The 24,019-nt window shown below is 40.1% G+C and overlaps 1 protein-coding gene across 1 annotated transcript in view; it reads left to right on the forward strand.

The window, feature by feature from the left end:
- The window catches only part of LOC122810606 (SAP domain containing ribonucleoprotein), a 1,802,793-nt gene that overhangs the window by 40,640 nt on the left and 1,738,134 nt on the right, over nt 1–24,019 (forward strand). The gene's annotated exons all lie outside the window — the stretch shown is intronic.

A 24,019-nucleotide genomic window follows, 5' to 3' on the forward strand; every position in this document is an offset into this window, starting at 1 on the left:
ATTCCAATTGTAATACTAATTCCACTTCTAAGGTAGTATCTAAAACTTATAATAGTGACAGTAATAGAGCTACCTATTTTGCTACTACTTACGTAAAACTAAGCTCTTCATGTATTAATATATTAAATAAAAATTGGAATTTGTTTAAAAATAGGAATTTGTTTAAAAATAATCAGTCCTTAATGAATAAAATAGGACACAGACCCAAGGTGATCTTTAGGCGTGGTCTAAACTTGAAGGATTCTTTAAAATTTAAACCTGACTTGCTGAGGAAGTCGACTGGGATGTTTAAATGTGAATCTTGTAACATGTGTAAGCACGTCCTTGTTGGTAACTCTTTTGTATTAGATAGTGTAACATATAAATTATGGGATAAATATAACTAACTCTAAAGGTGTCATCTATTTGGCTAAATGCAATCATTGTTCTGCCTTCTATGTGGGCAAAACTGAGCGTAGACTCCGACAGAATTTATGAACACACCTATGCTATTGCCCACAAGAAGGCAGACAATGCACTGGCCAAACATATCATATCTTCCCCTGACCATTCATTTAAATTTCTGATTATTGATAGATTAGTCAATAACTTTAGGGGTGGTCCCTATTCCCTGAAAGTCTTGGAACTAGAATTGAAGTGGCAAATAAAATTGAATGCAAGTAATTTTCCAGGTTTGAATGAAGCTTTATCAATAGGAGTCCTGTTAAAATTGAAAAGTTTGGCGAGATAAATTAAAAATGTTACTACATAATTAACAATAATAGTAGTAATGAGTAGAAGGCTACAAATAAGAAGTTACAATTTTTAATGTTCCTTTTAAATTGTATACAGGTTATCTTAATTTTTGAGTGAGATATTCACATTGTTTAAGCATTTTATTTTCCATTTCATTTTATTTCACACATTCTTCATTTTTTATTATTTTTCATTTTATTATATATATATATATATATATATATATATATATATATATATATATATATATATTTATCATTTTTATTTACATTCTTATCATAATAATGGATTAGAGTATGCAATTTATTCTTTAGTTATTTACAAGGCATAACATCATCAAGTTCTGAGTCTACCATTCCTATATATATGGACCAATTTTCATAGTGCATCATTGTCTAGCCTTATAATCTTGTGCCTTTAAAAGTTTAATTTCTTAATTGCTTAATTAAGCATTATTGTTTAATTTTGGCGCCTTTTTTAATATAAAAATATGTAGAAGTTACTCTATTTTGTATTCTGAAGAAGGCCAACTACTGTGAGCCGAAAAGCGCTTCAATAAAAGTTTGTTTCCCAGGTTGGACGTGGTCTTACTTTTTGAGTTTTTGGCACAAGCATATTCTGCCAGGGTCTGAGAAGAGACAGTGTGACTACTAAACATCATGTACTCCAACATGAGTAACTCCTTGAATTGTGTCGGCAACTCCTTAGACAAGATGACACTGGATCAGGCAGTTTTTGTAATGGAAAGTCTTTTGAGGAAGGCTTGGCATCCACATGGCTGGACAGCTGCTATATTTTCAGTTAGCAGAAGTGGCCGTGCAAGATCCCACCCCACAATAACACTACATAATTTTGGGAGTTGTAATAGGAATGAGGAGGAGGACATTTATTTTGTTATGACTTGCAGTTGTTTTAGTGCTAAAGTGGTGGAGATGGTCAAGTATTATTGGGGTTTTGTAACATCTTTGAAAGATTTTTCTCAATGTGTAAACGATGTTCCTAAAATATCTAACAAAATAGGAAGAATAAACATTTTGTGGCGAGGGGTAGGTTTGTAGCTCCTCCCATTAATTTTGACAAAATTCCTTTGGATTATGATACTAGGCCATGTGGAAAATGCAAAGTATGCAACTATTTAGTTGCGAGTTTTACTAAAATAAATGGTGTAAATTTTAGTGTGAAAACAGCGATATGGATGCGACACAGAGGGTATAGTTTATGCCCCATGATGTCCCTGCAACACATTTTATGTGGGGGGAGAGCAAGAGGGCTTTTAAAGATGAGGTTAATGGAACACATTAAGGATATTGCGAAAAATAAAAAGGAAAGTTTGGTATCAGAACATTTTAATAGAATTCATGGGGGGAACCTACAGGGTTAAGAGGTACCATATTAGAAAAAGTGGATGACACAAGAGTATGAAAATGTGAACATCAAAAACAAATTGTTGTTTAAGGAGTCCCTCTACATTTTAAAATATGACACTATAGTCCCTAAAGTGAATTTGGAATGCAACTGGCATTTTTTTTTATGTTATTTGATCAGATTGTCTAATTAAGAAATCACAAAGCAGGCTGGATTGAATAAAAAATCAACAGTTAGATGAAAAAAAAACAACAATTTTATAAAAAAATCAGCTTTTAACCTCAAAAAGCTGGTTATTTGAGGTTAAAAGCTGATTTTTTTATCTAATTGTTGATTTTTTCATCTAATTTTTCACTTTAAACTTAGTATTTTGACAAAAAAATCATAAAGTACATGCTGAATCATGTTTTATAGTTAAGTTTATTTTTATCTTGCATGTATAATTGTGGAGCAAACAGGGAGTCTGTACCTTTAAATGCATAAGGTGTTTTTTACAAATTGGTTTGGAATGTGTTTGTAATAAGTATTTAAGGAGTGGGGTGGAGGCACTCTACAATTGACTTCTTCCAAAAAAACAATCTGTGACAAAAGCGCTTAAGAATAAATTTTATCCTTGTTTCTTGTAACACCAGCCTACTTTGTGATTTTTCAGTTTGTGTTACTTAGATTGTCTAATTAATTAATTGAATGTTAATGGATTTGAGTAGTGTGTGTATATATAGGCAGGTGTGTTTTAGAAGTGTTTTACTCCTTGAAAGCATAGTGCTGTGACGTCAGAGAGAACAATAAAGTCATTTGGATACTGGCTTTTTGACGTTTTACTCTACATTGGTGTTGGTGGTGTGTGCACTTGTTAAGGTCGCACATATGTTTGATGCATACAGTGGACAGCAAATGCTTGCTTATTTGCAATACTGGATTTATCAATATGCATTGCCAAAGTAAAGTTGGTGAATTCTTGTTCATACTCATTTGTGAAGGATTGCTTCTATAAACATTGAACCTCATTATATTTCAGTTAGTATTAAAACAGCAATTGATGCATTAGGTACTACAGTCTTGGACAAGTATAGTTAAAATCAAATAGGTTCATAGGTGGGTACTAGGCTTTTGGCCCTAGGGCCTATATAAGCCTAGCAAGGTTCACTGGCTTAAGCCACCCAAAAAAGTTATTTTCCTGTGCCACTGTTGAGCAGAGACACAAAAGTGATCCCCGGGATGCATTTCCTATTTCCCATCCACTCATCAAGATCTTTCTTGAAGAGTGCTAATGAAGAACTTTGCTTGACATAGATGGGTAGCCTGTTCCAGAGTATGGGAAGTCTCTGGGACAGGAATCTATCCCTCCAGCATCTCCCGTTTATTGTGGTGACAAGGTTTAGGTCTCTAGAGCGTCTAGCTTGGAGGGATTGGGATTTCTTTAGGGGTAGCATGTCCAACAGCTCTGGGTTTGACATAGCTTTACATGTTAGGCAGAGATCACCATGGAGTAGGCGATATGCTACGGAGTAAAGCTGGAGTTTTTTGAGACAGTTAGTGTGGGGCATTTGTTTGAGGCCAGTAATCCTCTTTGTGAGGTACTTCTGTGGTCTTTCCAGCTGCTGCAGATGTCTTGAGGTACATTCCAAAAAGGGGCATTGTACTCTATAATGGGTCTAAGGAGCGTCGAGTAGAGGGGAACAATGACCTATTTTGTCCTGGATGAGAACCCTTTTATGATGAGGTGTGCCACATAGAAGGACTTCCTGACTACTGTGGCGATGTGACTATCAAAGACGAGACTACTGTCCACCTGGGTCCCAAGGTCTCTTATCACGCATTCGGTGTTAAGTAGATTGCTGTCTATGTGGTACTTCATAGGTACAGAATTTTTACCAAAGGTGATGACAATGCACTTTCTGGCAATGAGCCTGGTTCTGACACCAGGCATCTGTCTCAGCGAGGCCCTTCTGTAGGATGTCCACATCATTTGGGGACTTTACTATGGCTCCTAGTTTGCAGTCATGTGCGAACTTCGTTAGACAGAGGCCTTCTGTGTTTGGTATCTACTTCTCTGAAGTACAGGCTAACAGGAGAGGTCACAGGACTGAATCCTGTGGTACTCCACTTGTTACTGGTCTGAGGTCAGATTTGGAGTCTGCAACTTTTACAGTGATGGGTTCCGTCAGTGAGCCAGTTGGCAACCCATCTTGTGACATAGGGATTTATACCTAGTTTAGGGAGTTTGCCTATAATTCCAGAGTGGGGGATGGTGTCAAAAGCCTTGGCGAGATCTAGATAGGCTGTGTAAACCACCTTACCCTCATCTACGGCTTTGGTGACCTCTTCACAGAAGTCTATCAGGTTTAGGAGACATGATCTGCCTTTTACAAACCTGAACTGGGTAGTGTCCAGAGTTTGGAGATTACCAATGTCATTGTTTATAAGTTCCATGATGATATGCTCCATAGCCTTGCAGACCAGGCTCGTCAGGTTAATGGGGTGGTAGTTCCCATGGTTCGTTGTGGCTGCCCATTTGTGGAGTGGGATAACCGTTGCTGTGCTCCATTCAGTGGGCACAAAGCCCGAGGTAAGGCTATTATTAAACATTGTGCTTAAGTGGGGAGCCAGTTTATTCTGAAGTTCATGTAAAACGCAGCCTGGGATGTTGTCCGGTCCCATGGATACTGTGTGTTCGGCTTTAGAGAGAGTGCAGCTTTTACCTGCATAGTTGTGATTACAGGGACTCTACATTCTTCCTGTATAGATATGGGCCCTTTAGGGGGTGAGGATGTTGGCAATATCAGTTGGTTCTGTAATTTCCATGCCGTTGTGCTGTAACTCAGAGTAGATCTGGGTGTTGCCATCTAGATTCTTGACATAGCTATAGAATGCGTGGAGGTTGTCCTTAGAATTAGTGGAGATTTTGTTTTTGTAGCTTGCTTTGGAGGATCTTATAAAGGTATCGCAGCTTCTTACTCAGGCTTACCATGGAGTTCCTCCACTCTTTACTCTCTTTTGCAACAGTTTCTTCCCTCTGTTGTACAGTTTATGGCAGGGGACCACCAGATTGGCTTCCTTTTTTTGGAGGATAGCAGTCTTGGTTCTGTTTGGGATAACATGATCCATGCACTTGTGTAAGTGCTTATAGAGTGCATTTGTGTAGGATTCAACAGTTGTAACTGTATTGTCCATCTGCATGGGTGTCATGAAGTTCACCACTTCTGTCTTAAGAAGCATGAAGTTGGCTTTGGAGACATTTTTTACCATGGTTTCCTTAATGGGGGGTGGGATGTGGATATCAAGGGTGATTAGCTTATGGTTGGATCGGATAAACGAGGAGTTGACTTCAGGTGTGTAACACTGGTCACTCATGTTGGTAATGACTAGGTGTAGGATATTGTTGCCCCTGGTGGGGGTGTGGATAAGTTGATCCATGTCATTGGAGTTTATGAATTCCAGAAAGCGTTGAGCTAAGGAGTTGGTACACGAGTAGTTTTCCCAGTTAATGGTGGGGTTGTTGAAGTCGCCCATTATTAGGATGTTTGGTTTAACCCTAATATTTTCCAGTACAGCAAGAAAAGAGGAGTGGGAATCCTGGGGCATGGTGGGGGATCTGTAGCAAGCTACAATTTGGATTGCAGTTTTGCCCAGAGTTAGTTGCACTTGGATAACCTCGGATACATTATGCTGAGCAACTAGCCTGGAGGTGTGGATATTCTTAATGAATATGGACACACCTCCACCTTTGGTGTTTCAGTCCAGGTTACATGGCCGAAAAGTGTGGCATAAGTTATAGCCTGGTAGTGCAGGGATGCTCTCTGGAGCCTTGAACCAGGTCTCAGTCACTGCACAGATATTGATGTTCTCCATTTTAAGGAGTGCCTTGAGTGACTGCATTTTGAGATTTAGACTTCTAGGATTGAGTAGCATTACCCTCAGTTTTTGCTTGCCTGTTCCTGTTATGGTGGTGAATTTGTCATTTGAACCTTGCTTAAAAAAGGCACTAAACATGCATTTGTTTCCACTAGGTTGGGTTTTCTACAATTTCCCTGGGGCCTGAAGTGGGGGTGGCATAGGTTGTACATTTCCTCCAGTGCTTCTCTATCCTTCAGCCAACAATTTCCATTTCAAGCAGCCCATGATAAGTCAAACTTGGGCCTAAACACCCTTCTTCCTGCCTAAAGACTGGAAACAGCAGCATCTTAATTTAAAGCCTGTTGCACATACAGCATAATAATTACAGAAGCAAACCCCAACCCCCACCAACATGTTTTTTTTCTGCGTGCAGTCATGCTTGTATTCCAAAGAATTTTGGTGTACATGGCAAAAGCCTACACAGAGTGTACATGACTGCTTCATAGCTTCCCGAATAGCTCCACCATGTTAGATTGGTTAACTGGCATGTACTCTTGACTCTATGCTTTCACTGGCATATTCCACCATCTGTCTGCATTTGGCAGCTCTACATATAATGTAGATCCAATTAATGATAACAAATAACACACTATTGTGTCGGCGGTGCACGTTCACTACACTCGCACACTGTTAATGAATCTGTCCCTGTGTATTTGAAAGTATACTTCATACTTTTAGCCTACATGCAGACATTAATGTTGGTCAGGCTGATATATGTAGTTGGTCAGGCTGATATATGTAGTCGTTTCTTCTCATCTACATTTGAAACTATGTCACATTTGTAAGACTTTCAGCTTCAATGAAAACCCTAAAAAAAGATTTTTAGAAGTCCCCATCGTCTTTTAACTTAGAACAGGTCCATTGATGTACATAAAAGCATTTACCCCCCCAGACAGGAGCAAGTGTGCCAAATCAGCTACAGTCATAGGACTATTCAAAAATGTAAGATTACCCATGCTAAAGCACATATTGCAGCCTGTATTCCCACTTTTGACGTTTTTCCTCTGCCCCCCCCCCATGTGAAAAACAAATTGCATACTTTCAGTAAACACTTTAGCCCTAGCTACCTTAAAAAATAAACTAAATTGTGTATTGTTAAACTAAATGTATTTAAATAGTGAGACTGCTAGGGAAGCAGTTACTTGTATGACTTACTTCCCATATTTTAAAACATTTTTCACTGAGATGCTTGCTAATGTATATATAAGTTACAATTTAAACAACATTTAAATGTTCAGCCTTCCCATACTTAATTGCTTGTGCCTGCAGACTCAAAGAAAAGCAGTCATGAACTTTGCAAATACATGAAAGAATATTTATAAATTTCACTCAGGAGGACACACTACTAGCCCTCTCACAAATAAATTACATGTGCCTATAGAATTTTTTGAGTCCCACTGAAAACATTTGCTAATGAAAAAATATCTAATGACTTTGCATGTACAATAAAGAAATAGCACTTTCATGTTCATTATCATTATATCTTATTTTTCAAATGTTTGCTTAAAAAGCTCAAACTAAGGACATTATTCTAGATATCCACACATACATCATTCTAGATAGCCATGTATACGTTATACATATGAATATAAATATAATGTGACATTATTTTAGTTCTACATATATAGTGATTGATAAACTACATCCCTCACCCCAGCACCTGAAGGGCACAGCATTTTATTAAACTTTAAGTGGCTTCTATCTAACCTTTACTGCATTGTTTTAGTGTAAAGCCTAGATACTTTACAACTAGTAAATGTATTTATTTTGTTTTACTATAATTAATATAGACTGCAATCATAGAGAAGACACATCCGCCTTACATTTAAAACATCCCTGGTTGTACACCACTGCTTTACAATATAATTTATAATTTACATAATGTCATTTTTGTAGTGATATCAGTAACAAAACTTTGGTCAAGTCCATCCAGTGCCCTTCAAAAGAGTGGAGTAAGTACTTTACAGTCTACCCACCATATTAAAATAAAGTCCATCCAAATCCAGTGTTTCGGCCACTTCTTGCAAAGTCACATTTCATGCACATCCCTATATTTAATAGCAGTGACGCTTTAAAGTCTTCAATTTATACACTATTTTTTCAGTGTTGCTGGCTTTCTTCTTGATTCTCCATCTCAAACCATCAGTCTCCGATTCAAGTTGAAGGTACACCTAGTCAGCTCCTGGGTGTTTTTCTAATCACTCAAAACATTTCCCTTGGAACAGAAAATGTTTCATTGGCAAAGTCTGCCTACAGGTTTTGCTGCTGTTAGAACAATTATAGTCCCCTTCTAATTGCTGGCTCTGGCGTTCGATGAATAATCATTTTCCCACAAACACTGCTTTCCCGAACTTTTAATAGGTTTCCCTTTATCACAATTTTGACAGGGGCTACTCTTTTTTGCTTTTAATACTGCATCTTAACTAATAGGTCTTGGCTGATTTTTCATGGCAAGATTTGGAAAATATACTTAACGTGTCCGTCCTCTCAATTAACAAATCCTGCAGTGAACACCAGGCTAACTGTGCATTTGTACCTAAATAAAATGAATGTAGTCTGTGCTTTCCAGTTTCTTTGGTACAGCAGAAAATCTCAGGTTGTGTTTGCTTGGTGTTCTAACTCTATTATTTGAAACAGCTCTTCTTGAGAAGCCTCATGCTTAGCCAGACTTGCATTTCAATCTCTGATTGTTTACAGTTATCAGTTCATTTGAACAGCTACTAAAAGCTTCTAATTCTTCCAGGCTTTTGTTATTTAACTTCATATATTCCAGGGGTTCCCCTTCAAAACATTTAAAACCTAGAATATTGAATTTCATAACATCTAAAATGTATAATATGTAACACTGCATCATTAAACGTGTAAATGTTATAGTTTAATTTGTTAATCTTGTGATATCGCTATGAGAGGTTGTAGTTTTATTTCTATAATTATTTATACAGTGTAGGAATTTATACTATTTATATAGTGTTTATTTTGACACACTGTGTTTTTAGGCCATAGAAGTAAGTGATATAGACATTATATGTACATTCTTTATAGTGATGGTGATACAGTGGGTTTAGGAAATAAACTTTTTCCCCACTGTAGTGCAATCTCGAAGTTGGTATATTTCATTTACAGGGGGGTGTGGGGGGGGTGCAGGGGGCCTTGCCCCCTGCAGAAATGTATTAAAAAGTGTGTTTGTTTGGTGGTGTTATATGTGGATGGGGATGTTATTTTCATGTGATTTGTAGTGTTCGATGTTGTGATGCACATTTTAGATGTTATGGGTTTTAGATGTTTTGAAGGGGAACCATTCCAGTAGTGTTTCACTTTACACAACCGAGTACGTTTGATTTATTTTTCCTTTAAATTACTAGAAGCTCTCTCTAACAAAGATGATGCTTTTTGTTAAGTTGCTGAAAGATTCTTCCCACCCAAAGCTCTTTTTTCTCCTTTTCTGTAAATGAATTGCCTTCAAAATTGAAGTTTTCAAACTGGGAGAGGTCTAATTAACTTGTTGATCAGAGTGCAGCCATCTTGGAAGTCCAGCATGGCTGACCTTCTTAGGAATTTTTCAAAACATTATGTCAACAGTGGCTCAATTTGTTTTCACAACTGTCTGTTAACTGTCATAGCAAGATATATTTCTCTGGATGAATACTTTCCTGCATCTGTGAGGTGGGCTGCATACACATTTTTTTTATTGCTTTTGGCTGAACATACATTGACACAAACAACTGTATAAAAAGGTGCATCACTGTTCCAAACAATAGTAATCTATATAATTTATGAATGAGGCTTTGCTTAGAAGCAGTGACTGGCATTCTTTCAAAATAAATATGGAAAAACAGTTTCTCTCTCCCAGGTTAAGTTTTTCGAAATGGATGAGTTTTGTCACCCTGATATAGGGAGAATCTTCTGGCCACTGCTCTTTTTTAAACGTGTAAGCAAAACATGTAAAATGCTTCAACAACAACAATAGATGAACTCTGCATACACCTGTAAGTAATGCTTTAACAGAAATTCATCCAGTCCCCTTCACCCAATCCCCTATGCTCACATGGCTCTATCAGCTTTTTTATATTTACTCTACTGAAACATGCAACTCAATCAAAAAGTTCAAGGACTTGCTTTGGGACACACAGAGTGCAAGTAAAAGCTTGGCCATTACCAGGAATTTGCCCTTTCCCCAATGTAGAGCGATCTCAGAGTTGGTAAATTTAGTTGGGGGGGGGGGGGGACGCACAACCCCCCCATCAAGGATTTGGGGGGGGGGGCGAAGCCCCACTTTTTTACAGCTTGGACGTTTATGTTAGTGTGGCATGGCCAATTGAATTCTTTCCCAATGAAAGAATTCACTTACCTGGCTGTTCGAGATTGTAGGTTTTCGACCCTTAGCTGTCGACAATTAGGTGTTCGACAAGCTAAGCGGTCAATTAGATAATATAGACCCATATTTTATATACACACTCACACACATTTCGGCAGCCTTTACTGGTGAATGGGTTGGTGTGTGGCTTTTGGTTTGGAACAGAAGGTGTTTGCAAAGCTTGCATTTTCATCTGCTCTTCCTGCCAGACATTAGAAGACTCAAGGGGTCCTATTTGTGGTATGAAGTGCAGTCCTGGTCCTGCCAAGTGATTGGTCCTTCACACCCACCCAGACACAGGCAGTGGGAGGAGCTCTGAGCTTCGAAAGACTGCCACAGGAAGGACAGCAGGGCACTACTACCCATATACCATTAAGGCAGTGTTTTCTTCCATACTTCTCAATTGTACAGTTTTTCACTGAACATTCAGATTTTTGCTGATATTTTTGGTCTACTTCTCATGAAATTGTGGTTTTCTGGCAAATATTTGGTAAATTATTGAGTTTCAGAATTCATACCCTTCAGAAAATGCATGCCAATGCAAAACCTGCTATTCTATCAACTTTTTAAGTTTGTAAGAGCGATATTTAAAAAAGTGTCCCTCTTTTTGGTCCATCGTCCTGCTATTGCTCTAACAGTTTGAGAGGTATGAACATTACTATTACAGGTAAGTAGGACTTGGACAACTGTACTTTTTAAGCTTAAAGTCATGGCTGATTAAGTGTTGGTTTTGATCAGCCCCTCTTGGGAGATGTGTCTATGGAAGAGTTCAGTAATAGCATCCAGTTTGTAGGAATCGGAAACTAGGCAAGACTTCTGACATACTTCCACATCAGAAAAGTACATGCTGAAGAGAAGGGGGTCCAGGACAGAGCTCTGAGGGACATAACTAATAATGCATGCCTTTCAGATGAGAAGGTATCAGCAACTCTGTGCCTTCATTTGGAGAAACAGTTTTGACCCAGCAGGTGATAGGGTTGTGTATACTATTGTGTTAGTCTGTAATGTCAGCATGGGAAATTATATGGATGGCTTTAACAAAGTCCAAACAAGCAGTATGGACAGAAAGGCATTTGTTAATGGTATCCATTAAATTTCGGATACATTTTAACCAGATAAAGGAAATCTGATGTAGCTTATATAAAGCCAAATGGATTGTTGGTTGAGGGGTCTGGGGATCACTAGTTTTTATTTTGAAGGGAGTGGCACTACAATAGTCATTTTGCAAAGGTCAGGAACATACTCTCTGGGATGACAAAAGCTGAAGATGTGTCAGCAGTGTTGTATTTTTATCACCTGGCATACTGTGTGTGTCAATGGGACTCTGTTTTATATTGTTTTTGGGTAGAAATTCATGGATCTGACCCATACTTATTTTGGAGGAATGAGAGTTTAGTGATGCAAGTTGCATATCTGATTAACTCCACTGCCCCACTGTCTTGCCCTGTGGTGATTAGCTGAGTACTTTGGTAAAACATCATGCTCAAGAATTCCACTCTACTTCCAAGGATTTCATTATATCTCTCAGTCTTGAGTTGCATGGCATCACGCTTCCTTTGTGAGTACATAAACTTCAGGCTACATCTTGTATGCCATCACAGGAATGTTCCCTTGCCTGATGAAACCTTTATTATTTTACCTCTGATGTAATTAAAAAGTAGTAAAGATGTGGGCTGCACTTCACCTTCCTTAACACAAGCTGTAATTTTAGATCCAATGGAAAGTGACTTGTCAATACAAGGTTATTATCTCAAGCATTTTATAGTTAATATTTTTGTAAGACAAATTTGGAGGTTTCATTTTAAACCATAGCTGTGCTTCTAGTAGAACAGCTACACACCGTACATTGATTTCAAAGTATCATGTTTGAATTCCCAGTAGGTGGCTGCGGTGGTGCTGCTGTTAGCATTGCTGCCTCACAGCAAGAGGTCCTCTGTTGTGATTCTTGGGCTGAGGTGCCTTCTGTACAGATTCTCCATGTCCTCCCTCTGGTTGCGTGGCTTTCCTTCAAGTGTTCTGGTTTCCTCCCATATCCCAAAGACATGGTGTAGGTGAATTGGACACTAGACTGGCCCCAAGAGTGAGTGCGTGCGAATGTGTGCCTTCTATAGAAGGTTGGGCAGCGGGCTGGCAACGTGACACCATAAAACTCCACTGCCAATCTTTCTGCGGAACATTATTCTGCTATGGTGACCCCCAACAGGAAGCGCCAAAAGGAGGAGAAATATATATTACACATTACACACACACAATGCGTACCCACCACCTTTTTGTTTACAAAAAAAGCACCGATAATGCAGAATGCATTCTTTGTTTAACATTAAATTATTAATCGATATCAGTGTAAAAACACAATCCAAAATAGAGGTCCACCAAAATATTTCCTTTATAAAAAAGGGGACCTCCAGCTTGCAAAGTTTTGGAATCACTGTATTAGAGAAGCCCAATATAAAAGATCTTGCCTAAGGATGAGATCTCAGTTAGCAATGACTGCCCATATCTAGGAGTGTTACTGGTGAAATCCCCATCAGTACTTTACGGTTTCCCATCCAGTTATACAGGGTATGCTTAAACAGGGCTATAGAGGGGCTTTATTTGATGTGAATTGGTAGCCTATTCCAGAGAAGTAGCAACCTCTGAGAGGCTTTTCTGTCTCTCCAGCAGGTGCTATTTATGTTGCACACCAGGTTAAGAGTCCCTGGAGTGGGTGACCCTTGTCCCATTTGACTTACAGATGTGCATTTCCATTAGGTTTGGATCCCAGAATGCTCTGTAGGCCAGGCACAAATCTCCTCTAAGTAGTCTGTATGCTACAGAGTACAGTGACAGTGACTTCAGTCTGTGAATGTATGACGTGCTAGAAACCCTAAATTTTCTTGGTTAGAAATCACGAGGTCTCTCAAATTGTTGCAAGTGCCTGGTAAAGTACATACCAAAGGGAACACTGTACTCCATTATTGGCCTGATCAGGGTCGAGTAGAGGGGTGTCATGACCTCTTTCACTATTCAAGCAATGTCTTTGTAACGAGGCGTGCACTGTTGAATGCTTTCCTTACCACAGTAAACACAAGGTGATAAAAGTTTAGGATATAGTCAACTTTCATTCCCAAGTCTCTCACTCCTGAGCTGTTAAGAGTATTATTATTTATAGGATAGTCTGCAGGGATATTGTTTTTACTAAAGGCGATGATAATAATTTCTTAGTACCGAGTTTGAGTCCATGGTCTTGGCAACAATCATATCAGAGTCCCTCCTGAAGTATACCAATATTGTTTGGGGATTCAATGATTGCACCTAATTTAAAGTCATCAGCAAACTTAGTCAGCCACAGCGCCACTTTTTTGGCCTTAACTTCTGAGAAGTATATTCCAAACAATAAAGAGCCCTGCACTGACCCCTGTAGAACCCCAATGGTGGCAGGTCTACAGTTTGAGGTAAAGTCCACAACTTTGACTGGCTGTGATCTCTTGGTGAGCCAGTTAGCAACCCATCTGATGACATAAAGGTCGAAATTCAACTAGCAGAATTTATCAATGATGCCCAAATGTGGGACTCTGTCCTTGGCAGGGGTGGCTCATCCTATAGGACTGCAGCTCCCCCCCAGCTGTGGAACAAAACAAAATAAAAAATGGAAAGAAAACAAAACAAAATTTAAAAAAAAAATGTTTTTCTTGAGCCCCGAAACTTGCGCTTGCGAGATTCACAGATTGGGAAATCCAGACTGCTTTGTCAGCAGTCCAGATAGGAGGAAAGGCCATCTCTGCCCTGCAACCCAGAAGTCTGTGCGGTGACGACCGCACAGAACGGAAGATGTCTGGACTGCAACGTCCACAGGCTGGCGCCTGCTCTCAAGGGGGAAACCCTCACCAGGATGACATTGGAGCCTGCTCTCAAGGGGGAAACCCTCACCAGGATGACATTGGCGCCTGCTCTCGTGGGGAAACAGTTACTGGAGCCTGTGCAGGACTATAGATGGATTTGTGGGGACTGCTCTCATCTTCAGACTGTTATTGGAGCCTTCTCTCTCGGCATAGATAGGGAACTGAAATGTATGATGTGTGGGTGTGGGTAGAGGTGTGTGTGTGTGTGTGTGTGTGTGAAATGCCCCAAGTGCTATACGGTGGTGGGTAGAGAACAGGCTTGAACCCTGTACCTTGGGCCCAGGTGGCAAAAGCCATTCCCTACCCACCATCATTTGTAAAACATTTGCAGATTTTACCCATATACTTGTTCTGTTCTTCATAAAATCTGTGGTTTCTGTATTTTTGTGTCCTTACAAAGTCAGTAGTGCATTGGTGCAGTGATAGCACTGTTGCCTGACAGCTACAGGTTCTCTGGTTTGATTCTTGGCTGGGGTGCCTTCTGTGTGGAGTCTTACATGGTAACACAAAAGCTTTTATTCTAGCAATTTTCTAAGTTTATAAGATGGATATTTGAAATTTGTCCCTATTTTTAGGACTGTATTCCCCCATTATTGGCTTTGTCCACATTTCTTGTGCTAAGGTTTAGCGCTATGGTAAGAACTGAATTCACTGATTATGTTTGGGGGTTGTATTCCCCCATTACTGGCTTTGTCCGGGTGTTTTGTGCTAAGAGGTTGACAGCCATGGTGAGAACTGAATTCACTAAATGGTAGCCATTTAAGTTTGTCTTCCTCTCTTTCACAAAACTGTTGATTTGGCATAGTGGTATGTTGCGCTGACTGTTTTGCACAGGGTCCTGGGCTCAAGACTTGGCAGTGAAATGTATGGTGTTAACACTGCATTTTACTCTAGCAACTTTCCAACATTATACAAGCAATTTTTAAAATGTGTCCCTGGTTTTTGGGCTTTTGACCCCCCCCCCCCACAATAAATTTTGGCTTTTTCCAGATTTTTTGTGCTGCAAAGTTCAGAGATACAGCTGAGTAAGTAGATTTTACAAGGAGCTGAGAGCTGCAGGGGAGGAAAAATTTAGTGCCGCTTATGCTGAGTCTGCATGCACTGTTAATAGCACAACAGGTTGTGTACTTGCTTTTGATGCAGAAGGCTGTGGGTTCAACTCCCACAGTAGATAGATGCATTGCTGATACTGTACTGTGTTGCAAAGGGGGTGGATGCCGCATTCCTTTCTGGCGAAGATACCTAGTAACTATGAACCTGTTATCAGTTTGCCATCCATTCCCTATTGCAATATTACTAGCCTATCATTTTTTAGTGTAAATAGGCAATTTATTCCTCAAGGACAACAAGCACTTTATTTGTAGATGAAACAAAATATAAAGTTGTTTGCTAGCAGCAACGTCTTCATTAGTTACAGATCTCTTTAATGTGGAATTATTTAGATGACTTTTACTTCTTCAGAGATTGTGCATATGTACTGATACTGGGGGACTGTAGAAGTTTGAGTAGACTTTTATGATGGAAACGTTCTGAATTGGGTAGTTTTGTCATTATTGGTGCATGAATTTTGTTTCACTGTTTGCTTATAAAATGTTCAAAACAATAAATTTAAAACGCCCTCTAAAATTATACTGTATTGTACAGGAAGGTGTATGAAAGAGCAGGTGTATGTTTTGTGTGCAAGGGGCCTGTGATTTCAAAACAGACCAAACCCAAAGTTTATCTTTATCTGCCACTGGCAAAATGTATTTTCTTTGAATGTGGGTTTCAATGCAGCTTCAAGGGCAAAGAAGTTTTAAAGCCAAGTCTATTTTCATTGTGAGGCTGCATTGCTTTGTTTAGCAGACATCTATTAGTGTTTGTGCTGTAAATTTGCAAAATAAAAACTTTCAAATGACGTCCAAATCATCACAGAAGTAAAGCAGTATGCACATTAGTGTTTATGGTAAATGGGATGAAATAGCCAAGTAATGGTTCATTGGAATGGCTGGGGGGGGGGGGGGCTCCATTCGACTATGATTTTGTGTGAGGAGGGAAGGGCGGAAAACTCAAAGACAGCCCCGGCTGAACTATACATAGAATGAATAGATTTTTGCTTTTTATTTTTGGTTTGTTCCTCATAAAATGTGTGGTTTTCTGGCAAATCGTTTAGGAATGAAGTCACTAAATAATGACAGACACGGAGTTTCAGACTTCATAACCTTCAGAAAAATGCATGCTAAAGCAAGACCTGTTATTCTATCAACTGTCTCAGTTCATACAATATCAATTTTTAGTACTGTTTATATGTCCCCTCAATATATTTGGCCTTATCCAGATTTCCTGCATTAACAGGTTGAGAGGTACGTGCAAATAAATTGCTTTATAGAATTAGGCATATCCAAACATCTCAACTGTCCTCAATTTTGGCTCAAAATGTTGCTCTTCCCCTAATAATCCCTCTGCAAAATGGCAATTTTGTAAGAAAATATGGAGGGTTTACAATTAATCAATAACCGTGATGGTCAGAGTTAGATAACTTTTACATCAGAAATGCATGTAGATTTTTATTTTGTCAGCTGCTCAGGTTAGCAGTACTAATATTAAAAGTGTCCCTTCTTTGACAGGTTCCCAGCTGTATTGTGTGGCTATTTTATATTTTGCATCACATTTCTGGTCAGTTTTTCATAAAATTGTGTTTTTTTTGGCAAATTAGTGGCAAATCATTAAAGATTGAAGTTAGAAAATAATGACAGACATTTCAGTTAGATTTCATACCCTTCAGAAAATTCATACTAATGCAATACCTTTTATTCTATGATCTTTCTAAGTTTATAAGAGCACTATTTAAAAATTGTGCTTATTTTTGGGCCTTTGTCCCACTTCTATGTATGGCTTTGTCCGGATTTCTTGCTCTGAGGTTGAGAGGTATGACAAATGTGTCAGGGCCATCACAGTCAGCCAGAGAAATTTCAAATTGTGACATACTTGTTGCACCCCACTTCCCCATGTGACTCTGGATTTGTCCAAGCAATGCAAGGAGCAGTTATGCACTGTAAATGTGCAGAGTATCCCCCCATCCAAGGTAGACACAAGTACTACAGTGGCTTTTCATCTGTTCTCGATTTTGCAGAAAGTTCTGGTTTCTGTCATATTTTTATACTGTTGATTTATGCTTATTATTATTCAGAAAGTGCTTGTTGCTCTGTGTTTACATAGCAATGTTTTAATGACCATCAGGTAAGCTTGTCTGAGATTGTACGATGCAAGTAAGTTTTAATAAGCATACTGTTAAAGAACTGCCAACATTGAAAGCCTTTGTGTTGCCATGTAGAGAATACTTACATAATTAGATAACGTATAAGCCTTTGGTATTGAAATGCATATGGCAATATTTGTAATAAAGGACAAGAATACATTTGTTTAAGAAGCTCATTACATCTGTTGGAGACTTGCAGTCATATTTGCAGGCTTTACCTGCAAACTAAACAGAATGCCAATCTATTGTGTGTGGTCCATAACCTGTGCAGTAATCCTTTAAGCAATGTATATTGAGCTTGTTTGTTTGCTTTTCATTTTTTACTTTGATCATGTTTTCCTCATGAAACAAGTAGACAGTTGTCAGGCAGCAGATCTTTTTTGGATAAACATTTTTACAGGTGGGGATATCACAGAGATTGCTACTTTCAGCATGTTACTTGGTACTTTAATAAAGCTGAATATAAATTATAATTAGAACTGCAATGCAAGGAGAAGTGGTTGAGTCGAGTGCTGCTTGTTTTTCTTATACTTGATCATACCTCACAACTTTTTGTTTCCATCTAGATATTAAGTAAGCTGTCATGCAGCCAATGCACTGAAATAATTCTACACTTCATTTTGTCTTGACTGGACTCTCATAATGATGGTTTAGCACCAAGGGCAGCGTATTTAACTAATGTTGCAGTTTTTGTGGTTTTGAGCATAGCACCTCCCCTTTCTAGTTGGTCACACCCACTCCCATTGAACCCACCCATTCAGCTGACTCCTGCAGCCCCCCTTTGATTTGAAGTCACCAGCCGCCACTTGTCCTTGACTAATTTAAGGTAAGGCTGTATGCACAGATTTGCCTTAGTCTATGGCTCTGGTGACATTTGTGAAGTCCACCAGATTTAACATGCATGACCTGCCTTTGACAAAGCCAAACTGTGTCAGATTAAGGGTTTGGATATCACCTACATTCTTATTTATAAGGCCCATAATGATTTGTTCCATGGCTTTAGAGATAAGGCTGGTTAAGCTTATGGGTCTGTAGTTCCCAGGGTCTGTTGCTGTACTCCCTTTATGAAGGGGGATGAGTACTCAGGCTGCAATTGAAGCGAGTATCTATTGGAGTTGCTAACTCATGTTTTAGGACCACTGAAAATGCAACCAGGGATACCATCCAGTCCCATAGAGGCTGTGTTTTTATCCTTGGCGAGAGCATTAATGACTTGCTCTTTCGAAATGCAAGGTAAGGGAGATGTAGAGGGAATGCTTTGTGGAACGTTTGGAGGGGACGGTAAAATTTTTGCCAAACCTGTCAGCTAATAAGTTATCTATTTTCACAGGATCATTGTGTCATGCCATCCACAGCTAGTCCAGCACATGTCTGGAGCCTACCTTTTTAGGTTACAGATATAGCTGAAAAGTGCCTTATGGTTATCCTTAACTATGGTTACTAATTTTTTTTTTTAGAAGTTGCCCTTAGAGGATTTTACAAGTTGTCGTTTGTTCAAGCAGAGGAGGGTGTTATTCCAGTGCTGGGACCTTTTTTTTTTAATTCTTAAACACCAACCTCTCCCTCGTTTAACTTATTAATGGTAGATGTCCACCACAGAGATATGTTTTTTTCTTTAGGATCTTGTCTTGATCCTATCAAGTGCAGCTGTATCAATACATTTCTTTGTTTGTACAAGGCATCTGGTTATACCTCAGTATAGTTGTCAATGCCATCTGTGGGATCAGGAGCTTGAAAATTATTTCTGCCATTCCTTAGGAGGGTATAATTAGCTTTGGTGAAATTTTATGAGCCTAATTTCACCTAGGAGGGGTTCAGATGTTATAGCTACTTCAAAATGTGACTGATCTGTGATCAGATTTAACCAGGGAGGGTCTTAAACTTGTGGTGGTGCAATGATCACCCTGGTGAGGACCAGGTTGAGAATATTTGAGCCTGTCGTGGCGCTGCATATTATTTGTTCTAGTGCATTAGTGTTACCAAAGTCCAGAAATCTTTGTGCGAGCATGTTGGTACTCGTATAAGTTTCCCAGTCAATGGAGGAATAGTTAAAAATTGCTCATGACGTGTTTGGTTGTAATTTGATTGACTCAAGTAGGTCCAAATAAGAAGTATGGGTATCTTGGTTTATTAAGGGCTCCTATAACCAATGATGACTTGAAAGGGGGGCTCTTATCCATAGTTAGTTGAACTTGGAGTAACTCCATGGAGTTCTCCAGGCTAACCAGTCTAGAGATACTCCTCCTCCTTTGCTTCTCACGCTTTCAATTGTGGTCTGATAGTGTGGAAGGCATTATATTCTTGCAAGGCTGGGGTACTCTCTGTTACCCTGAACCAAGTTTCTGTAACAGCACAGAGATCAACATCCTTGCTCTCTCGTGCACCAAACAGTAACAGTGAACAGGTTGTCAGCTCACGTACTACAACTCCTACATAAACCATGCACTCAGCACATAAACCATCATATGCAGAGGTACTCACCAGAAACCTGAGACCTTCCAAGGAAAGGAGTGTTTCCAGAGACTGCAGTTTCAGATTTAAACTCCTAGCACTTAGCAGGGTAACCTTTAATTTATTTGTGACTGATAAAAAACTTGTTCTCGAAACCTTACTTAAAAAAGGCACTATGGGGGACACACATGCCTTAGCCAGTAACCATAATTGTACAGATGACAGGTGAAGACTCTCTCTGGCAAAACAGCATGGTCTATCAACCATATCATCCCAGGATGACAGGAACTGCATCTCCTTAGAATGACCCTAGAAACTAAGCTAATTATTGAAGTCAGTCATAATATGGTATCATCCTAGGTGAGGGTAGAAAGTTGCTGAATACTAGGGACATACCTGCCTGAGACACAGTCAGAGCTCAATCACATCCCTCTCCATATATTCCAGTGAGTTATGTCTCCAACCATTCACACTAACATGAACTATGATGGAATCATAACGGTACTTGTTGAGAGACTTGAGTGCGCATGTAATCTGACAGATTTTGGCACCAGATAAATAGATGACCATAACCTTCTCCTTGTCCAGTCTGGTGAGTGGGACATCTATGTTTCACAACTGAGTCACCTATGACTAAAAAATTTGGTTTAGAAGTGCTTTGCCTTAGGGGTTTATTTGGTGAGACACAGGGGCTTGTGTTTATGTGTATTAAGTCCTGTATTAGGTGTAGCATGTTTGTGTTTGGAAGGTCTCATGTTTCTGGTGAGTACCTCTGCATATGATGGTTTATGTGCCGAGTGCATGGTTTATGTAGGAGTTGTAGTACGTGAGCTGACAACCTGTTCACTCTTACTGTTTGGTGCACGAGAGAGCAAGAATTCCAGATTGTTAGTGTAGATGCATCTCTCAAATTATACCTGGATGACTTAGGAGTAGAGGGTTGTCAGCATACATAAGGCAGTTGCTACACTGTCTCAGGATACCAATGTCAATCAGGCTGGTAAGAGAAATGGAGAGAAACTGACCATTCATAATGCCAGGTTAAATCATGTTTTTACAGTCAGGAGAGAAAATGAAGGGGTGTGGTACAACTGGGTGCTCTAAATGGGGTCTATACTAATGGAGTGCTCTCTAAAAAGGTCTGTACTAGCAGGAGTTCCCTAAATGGTATAAAACTATTAAAGATTTGGTGATTTTGGGACTACTTAATGAGCAGAAGCCCAGCTGAGGTTCTGTCTGAGCAGCTAAGCGCAACTTAAGAACTTCTCAGCCGGATCACCAGCAGCTACTAAGGGAAAATTTAACTACTGAAGTTTTTGCATCTATAACTGCCAATGGTTACCCCGCTGAGCTGTAGTACACAACAGTGCATGGAGGTGCACTAGTCGTAAACAGATAACTACAGCAGAGCTGTGGCTGGTCTACTAACTCTGCAGAGCTGTGTTAAAACAAGCACAAACACAATGTTTACGTAGCAACAGTAAGCAAACTGAATTACACAATTTAACCAATAAAAAAGCTCAAAATTGAGCCCTGTGGCAGCGACCTTCAATTCAGATGAGTCTCAACCACACTATCCTGCCACAAAGATGCAGGTGGGGAGCTCTCCAACACAAGATAGCCTGGTTTAGTGCTCCATTTAACAAGCAGAGCCATATTCAGCAGGTCTGAATTTAGTCTATGCTACAGCAGACAAAAAGTGCAACAAATCAGCAGGAAACAGTTAAAAAGAAAATCAGCAATATAGCGAAAATAATACTTGAAATGCAAATAATATATATATATATATATACACACATACACACACACATATATATATATATATATATATATATATATATATATATATATATATATATATATGTATACACACATATATACATATACACACACACACACACACACACACACACACACACATATACCCGCACACACACACATATATATATATACCGTGCACACACACACTGGTCTTGGCACACATATCACGACGCACACACACACACACACACACACACACACGTATCCGCACACACACACACACGTATCCGCACACACACACACGTATCCCTGCACACACACACTTATCCCTGCACACACACACTTATCCCTGCACGCACACACTTATCCCTGCACACACACACTTATCCCTGCACACACACACTTATCCCTGCACACACACACACACACACACACACACACACACACACACACACACACTTATCCCTGCACACACACACACACACACACACACACACTTATCCCTGCACACACACACACACACACACACACTTATCCCTGCACACACACACACTTATCCCTGCACACACACACACTTATCCCTGCACACACACACACTTATCCCTGCACACACACACACTTATCCCTGCACACACACACACACACACACACACGTATCCCTGCACACACACACACACACACACACACACACACTTATCCCTGCACACACACACACACACACACACTTATCCCTGCACACACACACACACTTATCCCTGCACACACACACACACACACTTATCCCTACACACACACACTTATCCCTACACACACACACACACACACACTTATCCCTACACACACACACACACACACTTATCCCTACACACACACACACACACACACACATATCCCTACACACACACACACACTTATCCCTACACACACACACACACACACGTATCCCTGCACACACACACACACACACACACTTATATCTGCACACACACACACACACACTTATATCTGCACACACACACACACACACTTATATCTGCACACACACACACACACACACACGTATCCCTGCACACACACACACACACACACGTATCCCTGCACACACACACACACACACACACGTATCCCTGCACACACACACACACACACACACGTATCCCTGCACACACACACACACACACGTATGCCTGCACACACACACACACACACACACACACGTATCCCTGCACACACACACACACACACTTATCCCTGCACACACACACCTATCCCTGCACACACACACACACACACCTATCCCTGCACACACACACACACACACTTATAACTGCACACACACACACACACACATGTATCCTGCACACACACACACCTATATCTACACACACACACACTTATCCCTGCACACACACACACACTTATCCCTGCACACACACACACACACACACACACACACACACACACACTTATCCCTGCACACACACACACACACTTATCCCTGCACACACACACACACTTATCCCTGCACACACACACACACACACTTATCCCTGCACACACACACACACTTATCCCTGCACACACACACACACACTTATCCCTGCACACACACACACACACACACACACACTTATCCCTGCACACACACACACACACACACTTATCCCACACACACACACACACACACTTATCCCTGCACACACACACACACACTTATCCACCCACACACACACACACACTTATCCCTACACACACACACACACACACACACACCTATCCCTACACACACACACACACACACACACCTATCCCTACACACACACACACACACACACACCTATCCCTACACACACACACACACACACACACACACCTATCCCTACACACACACACACCTATCCCTACACACACACACACCTATCCCTACACACACACACACACACACACACCTATCCCTACACACACACACACACACACACACACACCTATCCCTACACACACACACACCTATCCCTACACACACACACACCTATCCCTACACACACACACACACACCTATCCCTACACACACACACACCTATCCCTACACACACACACACCTATCCCTACACACACACACACACACACACACACACCTATCCCTACACACACACACACACACCTATCCCTACACACACACACACACCTATCCCTACACACACACACACACCTATCCCTACACACACACACACACACACACCTATCCCTACACACACACACACCTATCCCTACACACACACACACACACACACACACACACACACCTATCCCTACACACACACACCCAAAACCCCCAAA

The sequence above is a fragment of the Protopterus annectens genome, chromosome 9.part0 (assembly GCF_019279795.1).
Source record: "Protopterus annectens isolate FY-2018-M chromosome 9.part0, PAN1.0, whole genome shotgun sequence".
Taxonomy (NCBI): domain Eukaryota; kingdom Metazoa; phylum Chordata; order Ceratodontiformes; family Protopteridae; genus Protopterus; species Protopterus annectens.